Source organism: Mirounga leonina, unplaced genomic scaffold, assembly GCF_011800145.1.
Source record: "Mirounga leonina isolate KUSES-001 unplaced genomic scaffold, KU_Mleo_1.0 Mir_101608, whole genome shotgun sequence".
NCBI lineage: Eukaryota > Metazoa > Chordata > Mammalia > Carnivora > Phocidae > Mirounga > Mirounga leonina.
This window is the reverse complement of record NW_023270163.1, coordinates 972,570-983,015: the sequence shown is the minus strand read 5'-3', so window position 1 is coordinate 983,015 and position 10,446 is coordinate 972,570. Positions and strand designations below refer to the sequence as shown.

Sequence of the window (10,446 nt, the reverse complement as noted above, 5' to 3'; positions counted from 1 at the left end):
CACTGGGGTGTAGGGTTAGTGAAACATTTTCAGTAGGGACATGACAAGTCAGATTTAAGTATAACCCTAACATCTCCACACATTGCAAGGAAGTAAATATTTCTTGAGAAAATTAGACATAAAATAAAATATCCAATTTGACATATTCTTGCTTTACTCCTGCCTCTTCTCCCACAATGCACTGTGTTCTCTCCCAGCTGTCTCATCACACCTGCTTCCTGTCCCCTCCAGGATCTCTGCAATAATGTCTATTATCAGGAGCAGAACTATGTTGCATAGTGTCCTCCAAGTAAGGCTGTTGTGAAGCCCATCCAGGGATGGATGTTGGCGATATAATGTGTCACTGCCCTCCGGATGCAAGACTGAAACTAACTACTGCTATGGTCCAAGTTCATGTGCCCAGAACTAAGGCAGTAGCAGTAAGTAAGGCCTGAAAAAAGGAAATGGATTGAAGAAATACATATATAGAGAAGGTGGAATGGATTGGATGGCTAGTAGACTGAAAATCAAGGAGGGCAATGGTAAATTTAGTTCTGGACATATTCTACCGAACAGCATTTAGAGCAGTGGTTTCCAGACTTGGCTGCACATTGGAATCCGTGGTGGAGCTTTGGAACAGTACATTTTCTAGAACATCACTCCTGAATTTTCTGATTCAGTATTCCTGGGGTGTGAAACAGGTAGCAGCATTTTAAGTAAGCTCCAGTGGTGATCAGAATGCACAACCCGAACTGGAAGTTTTGCTGTAGAATACTGCTCAATTCAGAGTTAGTGGAGTATTAACTAGCACATAAATGGATATAGAAAAGATGTCTTGGTTTTGGTCCCATGGCTCCTGTTATTGCAAGTGTATTTAGTAGAAATCTGAATATTCCCTTCCATTGCTATTCTGAGCAGATGTTCATTCCTCATTCATGAGAAATTAGGGTTTGAATATCCTGCACCTGTTGCCAGATCTTACCAATGGCAGATTCTCAACTTCTTTCTCTATACATCTATTAATCCAGTTCATAATGATTTCTTTTATGTTTAGCATGTGCTTTTTCTGGCACAGAAAGATGTCCTCTATATAAGCCTAACTTTCCACATACACAAATGATTCTATTAGTTACTCAGCAGGTGTCTAAGACAATGGTTTTCCACAGAACTGTATCCTGAAGATTAAACCATTTTGCCTTGAAAAGTGGCCAGAATTCTATTCTCAGTTACTAAAAACCCTGTGAAGAAGCTATATGTATAACGCACACAGTGTGACTCAGATCACTGACCATGGAGAATATTGGGTAAAAAACAAACATGCATTGATCTGTTGTTGATACTGTTCCCCAAAGTGGCGCTTCACCATATGAAAGATGTTACCGCTTTGGATAGGTTGAATTGTTAAATTTGCTCTTCCCAGACTTTTTAGTAGAGCTCTACTTACTTTTGTCAACTGTTCACTGGTGTGGTCACTAGATGTTTTCTTACATGGTAGTAACTCTGAGGATTAAGTAACCTCTCTAGACACTAATTAATGGTGGACACAGAGGTAATTACTGCACTTGTATTTTTAAAAAATAAACTCAATATTAACACATTTTACCAATAATCTTAAACTATATTGAATGCTGATCGAAACCTCACATGTTGCAATAGCACTGCCAACACAAAACAGACTCCACTGAAGTCCTTTCTCTTGGACCTGTTGGTAAGTTGCCTTTGTAACTACACCCTGGCAGCACGTGCTTTACCACCTTCCTTCGTAGTCAGAAATCAGGGGGAGTAAGCTCATCTGGACACTTCTAGATTTCTAACAGTTTTGTTGACAAATGAATTCACAACTGGATTTGAAGGGCATTGTTCTTAAAAGAAAAGGGGTAGCACGAGGGAGATCTCAGTCATGGTGACATAGTTCTGTATCTCAACTAGGGTGGTGCTTTTACCGATCTACATAATGTGATCCAATGACATAGAGCTATACTCACACATCATATCAGTATCGATTCCCTGGTTTTGATACTATACAATATAGAAGATGTAGCTATTGAGGGAGACTGCGTGAAGGATACAGAGAACCTGTATGTACTATCTTTGCACCTTCCTCTGAATTTATAATTATTTCAAACTAACTTGAAAAGAAAGCTCCTTGTCAGAGTCATTTTCCATTAGAAAGCAACAAGCCCAAGCAGTGTGGGAGCCTACCTCTTCTAGAACTGACGTCGTCTGCTTTGCCTGCATCTCGGCTACCACATACCAATAAGTCTGTCGCTTCACTCAGTTCTTTGCCTGGTATTTTGTTGATGCATAGCCTTCACAATTCAGGCCCAATTTCTGCTTTTAATATCGTTCCTTGTTCAATCCATAATGCCTCACAGTGTCTGGCATGTGACAGGCATTTTGGCTGAATGAATAAAGGAAGGAAAGATGGTCTTATCTATCTTCCTAGAACTCCGAGTTCCTTGAGGGCTAGAACAACAGATTCATCTATATCGGCAAAACATCTAGCACAGTAGGCATTCAGTGAATGTTTTAGGAAGTAATAAATGGAATGTTATAAAATCAACGAGGATTATTGTTATTAACATTTTAAAGGCTCTAACCATCCTCTGCTAAAAGGAAGTTTTCATAATTTCCATCAACCTCACCTTTCTCTTTAAGATCTTTTATATTTTTTTGAACATAACTGAGGGCAACCTATTTTTAGTGAGGTAGTATTCTGTATGTATGCCTATAAAGTGGTAGTTTTCTAAGATAGAGAATTATATTCAAAGCCATTCTTGCAAATCACATCCTGCAGAGATTCTAGATGGTTGTGGCACCAGCTCTGCTACTTTTCAAAATAAATTAGTGAGGTACTTGGGATCCAGGAGAAGACTGCTTGTTAACCGGTTGCTGCAAAAATGGGAAAAATAAGGAGCTGCACCCGAAGACCAATGAGCTGCTGAGGCCTTGGGCCCATACCTTTCATACCTTCATTACTGGCCCATTGGCAGTGTTTGATTCTTCAAGAAAGCAGCCTGTGCACTTTGGTACTGAGCAGTGGGTAAAAAAGACACAGACATGGCAAGTATCTGATGCAAGTTATATCCTAATTTCCTAGACATTTCTTATTTATTTTCTCATTCTGTGAATATTAGACAAGGCCCCTTGGGTGCAAGTGACAGAAAACCTAACACAAACAGGCCTTAAAAATGGAGAATTTGTGAGCTTGTGTAAAAAAGTCCTGAGTGAGACTTGAACTAGGAGCCAAAACACTGTTTGTTATCCTGGCTTGATGTATCTCCACTCTTAGCTCTGCCCTCACCTGTGTCGTCTTCATTATTGGGCTTTATCCAGTGACCTGCTGAATCTGCCCAAATTCAAGTATAGTAGTAAAGAGAGTATGCTCTTCCCAGGAAATTCAGTACAGATCCAAGGATTCACTCTAATTGGACCAGCTGAGGTCACATGTTCACTCATTAACTCATCACTGTGGCTAAGGGTATTCTGTGAATCAGTTGGCCAGGCCTGGGTCTTGCACTCCACGCTACTGGAGTCAGTTCAGTTCCAACCGAATGAAAGGAACACAAAGTAAAATATCAATTCCAGAAGATATGGTGGGTACCATTACTAGAAGAGAAAGGTAAGAGATGCTGGCAAGCTTCTGCTTTTGAGCTATTGCCTTCTACCATCCCTCCTCATGTCCTCTTTTTTTTTTTTAAGATTTTGTTTATTTATTTGACAGAGAGAGAGCACAAGGAGGGGGAGCTGTAGAGGGAGAAGGAGAAGCAGGCTCCCCACTAAGCAGGGAGCCCGATGCAGGGCTCCATCCCAGGACCCTTGGATCATGACCTGAGCCGAAGGCAGACGTTTAACCAACTGAGCCACCCAGATGCTCCTTCCCTTTTTTTTTTTTTTTAATAGTTAAGAGATTTTATTCTAGTAGCTATAATTACAGTGCTTGTTTGTCGAAATGAAAACTGAAAACAAGTATCCAAAACAGTTGATTACTAATCGTGTATTGGAAGCAGTAAGAGGTTCTGTGACACCAAATAAACCAGTTCTGAGGATTTCCCCAAGATAAAGTTTAACAGCTCCAGCTTCTTCAGTGTTTAGCAAAATGCAAAAGAAAACAGGAGAGGTCATCGATTCTAGGGCAAGTCTGACCTTGCAGGCTGAGGGAGTGAAAGCACGTGCAGACGTGGCGGCGGTGGGGGGGGGGGGGCGGGCTGAGGCTCTAGGGTGCCTGACCTGCCCACCATCACTCCTGTTGGTCAGACCCCAAGCATCCTGGAGCAAGCCAGAGTGCCCACGCAGACCCAAGGGAAGGCCAGGGTCCCTCCGAAGGGTCCGTGAGCAGTGGCCACAGCCCCCAGCCTGTCTCCTGGGCAGCTGTGTAAGCACAAGTACAAGCACAAACGCTAGGGGATGTGGGATGACCCGAGACAGAGCAAATCACAGGGACCCTATCGTGACCATGCAGAATGGACCGTGGCTGGTTGTGCCCCATCTCATGTCGCCGATGGGAAACGGACCACTGGTGGACTAGACTCTGGCCACTGCTGCAGAACCAACACTAGGCACATTTCTCCCTTCTGTGGGTTCACTTGTTCTCCTTATCTTGCATTTGTAACTGTTTTTAAAATGCACTGAGTTTGGGTTAAAAACCAACCACCAAAATGGATCTCAACACAGATCTAACGCATGAGGAGGCGTGCCAGGCTGGTCCGACACAGCAACTTCTGGAGGCCCCGTGTGCCTAACATCCCTTCTCAGTATTTAACATGGGTTGATTCTCTCTTTGCAATAAAAAAAGCTGAGTAATACTGCATAGGAGTACCAGAAACAGCCTCACTGGGAACAAAAACTGTTTACATTAAATAAAAACCCGGCTGCAGGCGGCGTCTGCACATTGACAGCCTGGCGAAGCACGCTGTGACCAACCGTGGAGACAGCTTCTGGCGCTCACACCGCAGGAGAGTAAAGCAGGGTGGAAGGGAGGCGGTGGGGTGGGGGCGGCGGCTCACTTCTGGTTCCAGAGCTGATCCGACAGCCAGTCCAGTCCCTCCTAGAGCCCGGGCCCGCTGGTGGCACAGGTGGCCTGAACGTACCAGTTCCTGTGGTGCAGGGACCATGGCCCCAGCTTGTTGGTGATCTCAGCTGCGTTCATGACGTTGGGGAGGTCCTGCTCTCTGTCGTTGCCACCAACTGCGAAGATGAGACCTTGTGTGTTCTGGAAGCAGTGGCGCCACAGAGGCTGGATCTTGTCCTGGCCGCCCACGTCCCACACAGTGAAGCTGATGGTCTTGTCCTCCACGGTTTCCACGGTGAAGCCTCTGGTGCGAACAGTGGTCACGGTCTCACTCAGCTTCAGTTTGTACATGATGATGGTCTTCCCCGCAGCATCGGGCCCACCATGAGAATGTGCATTTCTTTTTTGCCAAAAAGGCCCTTAAAGGTGTTCTAGAAGGTATTTCCCATGCTGTAGATGGGGGGGGGGGGGGGGGGACACAACACCAGCCAGAGAAACCCTCGGAGGTCGCGGTGAGGCCACTGCTCTGAGCCAGGCGTTTGTTTCGCTCCCACCCCTCCTCGTGTCTTCTTGCAAGGGACTGTCCAGTTTAAATGTTACTTTCTTTGTCAGTCCTTCACTCAGTCCTTGGTCAAATGAATTTCTCTTATTGTCTGTGTTTCTATAGTACTTTGAACCCCTGCTCTAGCATCCATTACAGTCTGTTTGGTATCCTAATGACCTGCATTTGTGTCTTTATTTCCCTAGGTGACCAGATTTTGAGGGAAGGTACTGAATCTATTATAGCTTTGCATTGCCCACAGAGTACCATTGACTTTGCCATAGCCACAATATATTCTTGCTGCATTATTGACTTGAAATTAATTTGAATAATTGACCTTTCCCCCCCCCCCCCATCTCCTCACCCTATATCAGTGGTCTGTTTTCACTCCTGCAAAACTGCTCTGGGGCATGCATTTATTTTTGAAGTTTTCCCACTTTTTCTTCAACTTCAGTAAAGAAACTTATTTTCATTCAAAATCATCCTTTAATTGCTAGTTTGTCTATGCTAACTTTGGGTTTGAGTACATTTCTGATTGTCTTGAGACTGGAGGGCCTTGACCCTCCCTTCCCGTCACTTACATCCTTCATAGATTTTATATCAGAAACCAAATCTATTATGCATGGTATGGCTTTAAGCTATATAATCATCCAGAATTAATAACAATTATAACAGGGTCTTTCTATTGCAAATTAAATTCAGCATTTTATAATTCACCAACAAAATCTGATTGACATGAGAACTCTTCTGACCTTTTAGAGGAGTTGATGTTTAAAATGGATATATAATGGGTGCCAGGGTGGCTCAGTTAGTTAAGCCTCCTACTGTTGCTTTCGGCTCAGGTTGCTATCTCAGGGTTGTGAGACTGAGCCCCACGTCAGGCTCTGAGCTCAGCATGGAGTTGGTTTGAGAGTCTCTCTCTGCCCCTCCTCCTCTACCTCTCCCCTGGCTTGTGCATGCTCTCTCTCTAAAATAAATAAATCTTGAAAATAAAAAAGTAATAAGAAAATAAAATGGATAGATAATGATACATCTTCTCTGCTAGTAGACCTGCAAAGACCAGTGGTTAATCCTATACAAATTAGATCAATAGGTTGAAAATGGGAAAATATTCAATGTAATAAAGCTTTACTGAGCACCTGCTGTGGTTTTATGCCCTTTGCTTTGTGTGGATGATGAACAGATGAATAAGACATAAAATTCTCATGGTACAGGCCTGTGCACAGACCCTTTTTTTTTTTTTTTTTAAAGATTTTATTTATTTGAGAGAGAGAGAGCATGAGCAGGAGGGAGGAAGAAGCAGGCTCCCCACCAAGCAGGGAGCCCAATGTGGGGCTTAATCCCAGGACCCTAGGATCACGACCCAAGCTGAAAGCAGACGCTTAACCGACTAAGCCACCCAGGTGGCCTGCACAGAACCTTTAAAAATAATGTAGTAAGGCCAGTAATCAAGTTCCTCAGACTACTCCAGGAGGATGGAGAAACAGAACTTAACCCAGATCAGGGACATAAGGTAAGAATTTATGAATGTAGTTAGTTATCTAGTGTTTCCAAATATCTTAATGTTTGCATTGTATAGAGAGTCTGTGGCTTGGAGAGGTTCAATAGCTTGGTTCAGGGTCACATATGGAGACTGTTTGGCATCCATAGACTTGCATTTCCAGTCAATCTCAATCTGCCCTATTAAATATTATTGTCCTTCTCACACCATATATATTATTGCCTAGAGTTAATGAATCACAAGCACAGCAGAATCTTTCTATAACACAATACATTTAAGAAAAAAGATCTTTAGAGTAAAGTAACTAAGAAACTTAAAAAAATATTTTATTTGTAAGCAGAAATTAGTTCCACACCTACCATATCACTGAGGAAACAAGTATGCATTACATTGTGTCTATGCTGCATGTCAAAATTTGGCAGAGTGCATACAAACAATAAAGTTTCGCAGTTAGGGTCCCTTGATTTTGGAGATGGCAGTTAGGAATAAAATACATATACAGATTTCTATGTCACTCTGAATCAGGAAACAAATGTGATACGGTAATTTTCCCCAAATTTCATTTAAAGTGTTGACAAACTCACTCTTCCAAATAAAATGAGCTGAAGTTGATTTGAAAGGCTTGCACATTCCAGTGCTCCATAGTCAGCCAACCTCAATCCATCAAGATAAACATAGGGTACTGCATATTTAAGATGAATTATATGTCTTGATGGGTAATTTTCAAGCATATATGAAAGAGATGATATTAATAATAAACCAAGCCAAAGAATTGTTTATTTTTCAGTGAAAACAAAAATACATCATTTAGAGTTGTCAGTCCAAATGTGTTGGTTTCTTTGGTAGTTATTTCTCCCCTGAAGTATCCTCTGGGATTTTACTGAATTATATGACTCTTGTGTAGAACTCATGATACACATTTTCCTAGAGAGGGAAAACCTTTTCAACTAATGAAACTGTATATTTTATGATTATATATACTCAATCTAGGAAGATGAAAACATAAATATAGCTTCAAACAAAAAATGTTCTTGGATTTTGAAATTGAGTTTACGCCAGGCTTCTATACAATGAAACACCTTAAGTGCAGTTATTCTTTTATTATTTATTTATTTATTTTTAAAGATTTTATTTATTTATTTGACAGAGACACAGCGAGAGAGGGAACACAAGCAGGGAGAGTGGGAGAGGGAGAAGCAGACCTCCCGCTGAGCAGGGAGCCTGATGTGGGGCTCAATCCCAGGACCCTGGGATTATGACCTGAGCCGAAGGCAGATGCTTAATGACTGAGCCACCCAGGCACCCCTATTCTTTTACCTAATCATCTCTTTCCATCTTCCATCTCCCATACATCTAGTACACATTTTCACTTGGATATTTCACAAGTACAGTGTATTCAAATCCAACATTACCTTACTCATAAACTCGTCCCTCCTGTGTTCCCAGTTCTGTATGTGACACCACCATGGACTCATTCACTCAGGAGTAATATTTATGGGTTATCCTTAGTATTATCATTAGTTTTACCTCCATATCTGTTAATTACATCTCATTAATATCCCTAAATACACTACGAGTGCCTTATTTTATTTTTTTTAAAAGATCTATTTATTTATTTGAGAGAGTGTGCGTGTGTGCCTGAGTGGGAGGAGGGGCAGAGGGAGAGAATCTCAAGCAGACTCCCTGCTGAGCATGGAGCCTGATGAGGGCTGGATCTGAGGACCCATGAGACCATGACCTGAGCGAAACCAAGAGTTGGACGCTTAACCCACTGAACCACTCAGGCACCGCCACAATGGCCTTATTTTAGACATTTATTATCTCTCAACTGGATTATTGTAATAGTCACCTAGTTTGTTTCTTTTTGTTAATCTTATCCTTAAAAACCCTCATATTATCACTAAAATCTAAATCTGTTTTTATCATTCCCAATGGTCCCACATTGTCTACAGGAAAAAATTCCAAACTCCTTAGGATGGCATTTAAGACACTTCATGATCTGTTGTCACACCAGTATCAATGAGAAGGTATATTAAAAAATAGATATATGCTTTTTCAATAGCACTAAAAGTTTCCTCCTTCAGCTAGTTCTTTATTTCTCCTTTTAGAGATAAACTTCTTAAGAGTTGCCTATATTTATATCTCCATTACCTTACGATCTGTTTACTTTTCTTTCGATCTGTTTACTTTTTAAACCACTTCAGTCTTTTCCTATTTCTCTACCATCAGTGTTTCCACAAAAATGTCTTACTTCATAGTTACCATATGACCGCCATATTTGTCCAAGTAATAGTTTCAGTCTTCTTTTCACCAGACAGCTCTATTACATATGACAGAATTAACTACTCATGAGCACTCCTTTGGATCCTAAGAAACCTTTGGATCCTTCTCCTACCTTTCTACTTGCTCTTTCAAAATTCTCCTCTGAGGACTCATTATCATTTAGCTGGCCCTTAAATGTTGGAGTTCCTCTGGGATCTCTTTTTTCCCCCTTCATGTCTCACTTTTACCATAGACAAAATCATATACTCCTTGAGTTCAAATATAAGCAGATGACTCATAATATTGTATCTCTAGCACAGACCTTTGAGTTCCAAAACTGTATATTCAACTATCTACTTGACATATATACTTGAATATAGAATATGCACTTTAAAAATCAACATATCCAGAGGTGCCTGGGTGGCACAGCTGGTTAAGCATCCAACTCTTGGTTTCTGTTCAGGGCTTGATCTCAGGGTTTTGAGTTCGAGCCACTCAATGGGCTCCACGCTCAGTGTGGAATCTGCTTGAGATTCTCTCTCTCCTTCTCCCTCTGCCCCTCCCCCACCCTGTGCTCTCTCTGTGAAATAAATAAATCTTAAAAAAAATACATAAATAGGGGCACCTGGGTGGCTCAGTTGTTTAGTGTCTGCCTTTGGCCCAGGTCGTGATCCCAGGGTCCTGGGATCAAGCCCCACATTGGGTTCCCTGCTCCGCAGGAAGCCTGCTTCTCCCTCTCCCACTCCCCCTGCTTGTGTTCCCTGTCTCACTGTGTCTCTCTCTGTCAAATAAATAAATAAAATCTTTAAAAAAATAAATAAATAATAATACATAAATAAAAATCAATGTATCCAAAAGTGAACTTATCATTGTTCCTACCAAGCAGCTCCTCAGCCTATATTTCTTGGCTCAGTGAATGGGACTAATTATATACACAGTAGTCCTAGCCAGCAATCTGTGCAACATCCCCCAACTTCCTCTCTCTAACCTTTTTTTTTTTTTTTAAGATTTTATTTATTTATTTGAGAGAGAGAAAGAGAGAGAGAGCATGTGCTCATACGAGCCAGGGGAGGGACAGAGGGAGAGGAAGAGAATCTCAAACAGACTGTGCTGAGCTCAGAGCCTGATACGGGGCTCGATCTCATGACCCTG

General features: G+C 41.8%; 1 pseudogene; it reads right to left on the bottom strand.

Annotated features, from left to right (window-relative positions):
- Window positions 1-4,981: 4,981 nt before the first annotated feature.
- Window positions 4,982-5,439, bottom strand: LOC118008128 (annotated as a pseudogene).
- Between the last annotated feature and the right edge of the window lie 5,007 nt (window positions 5,440-10,446).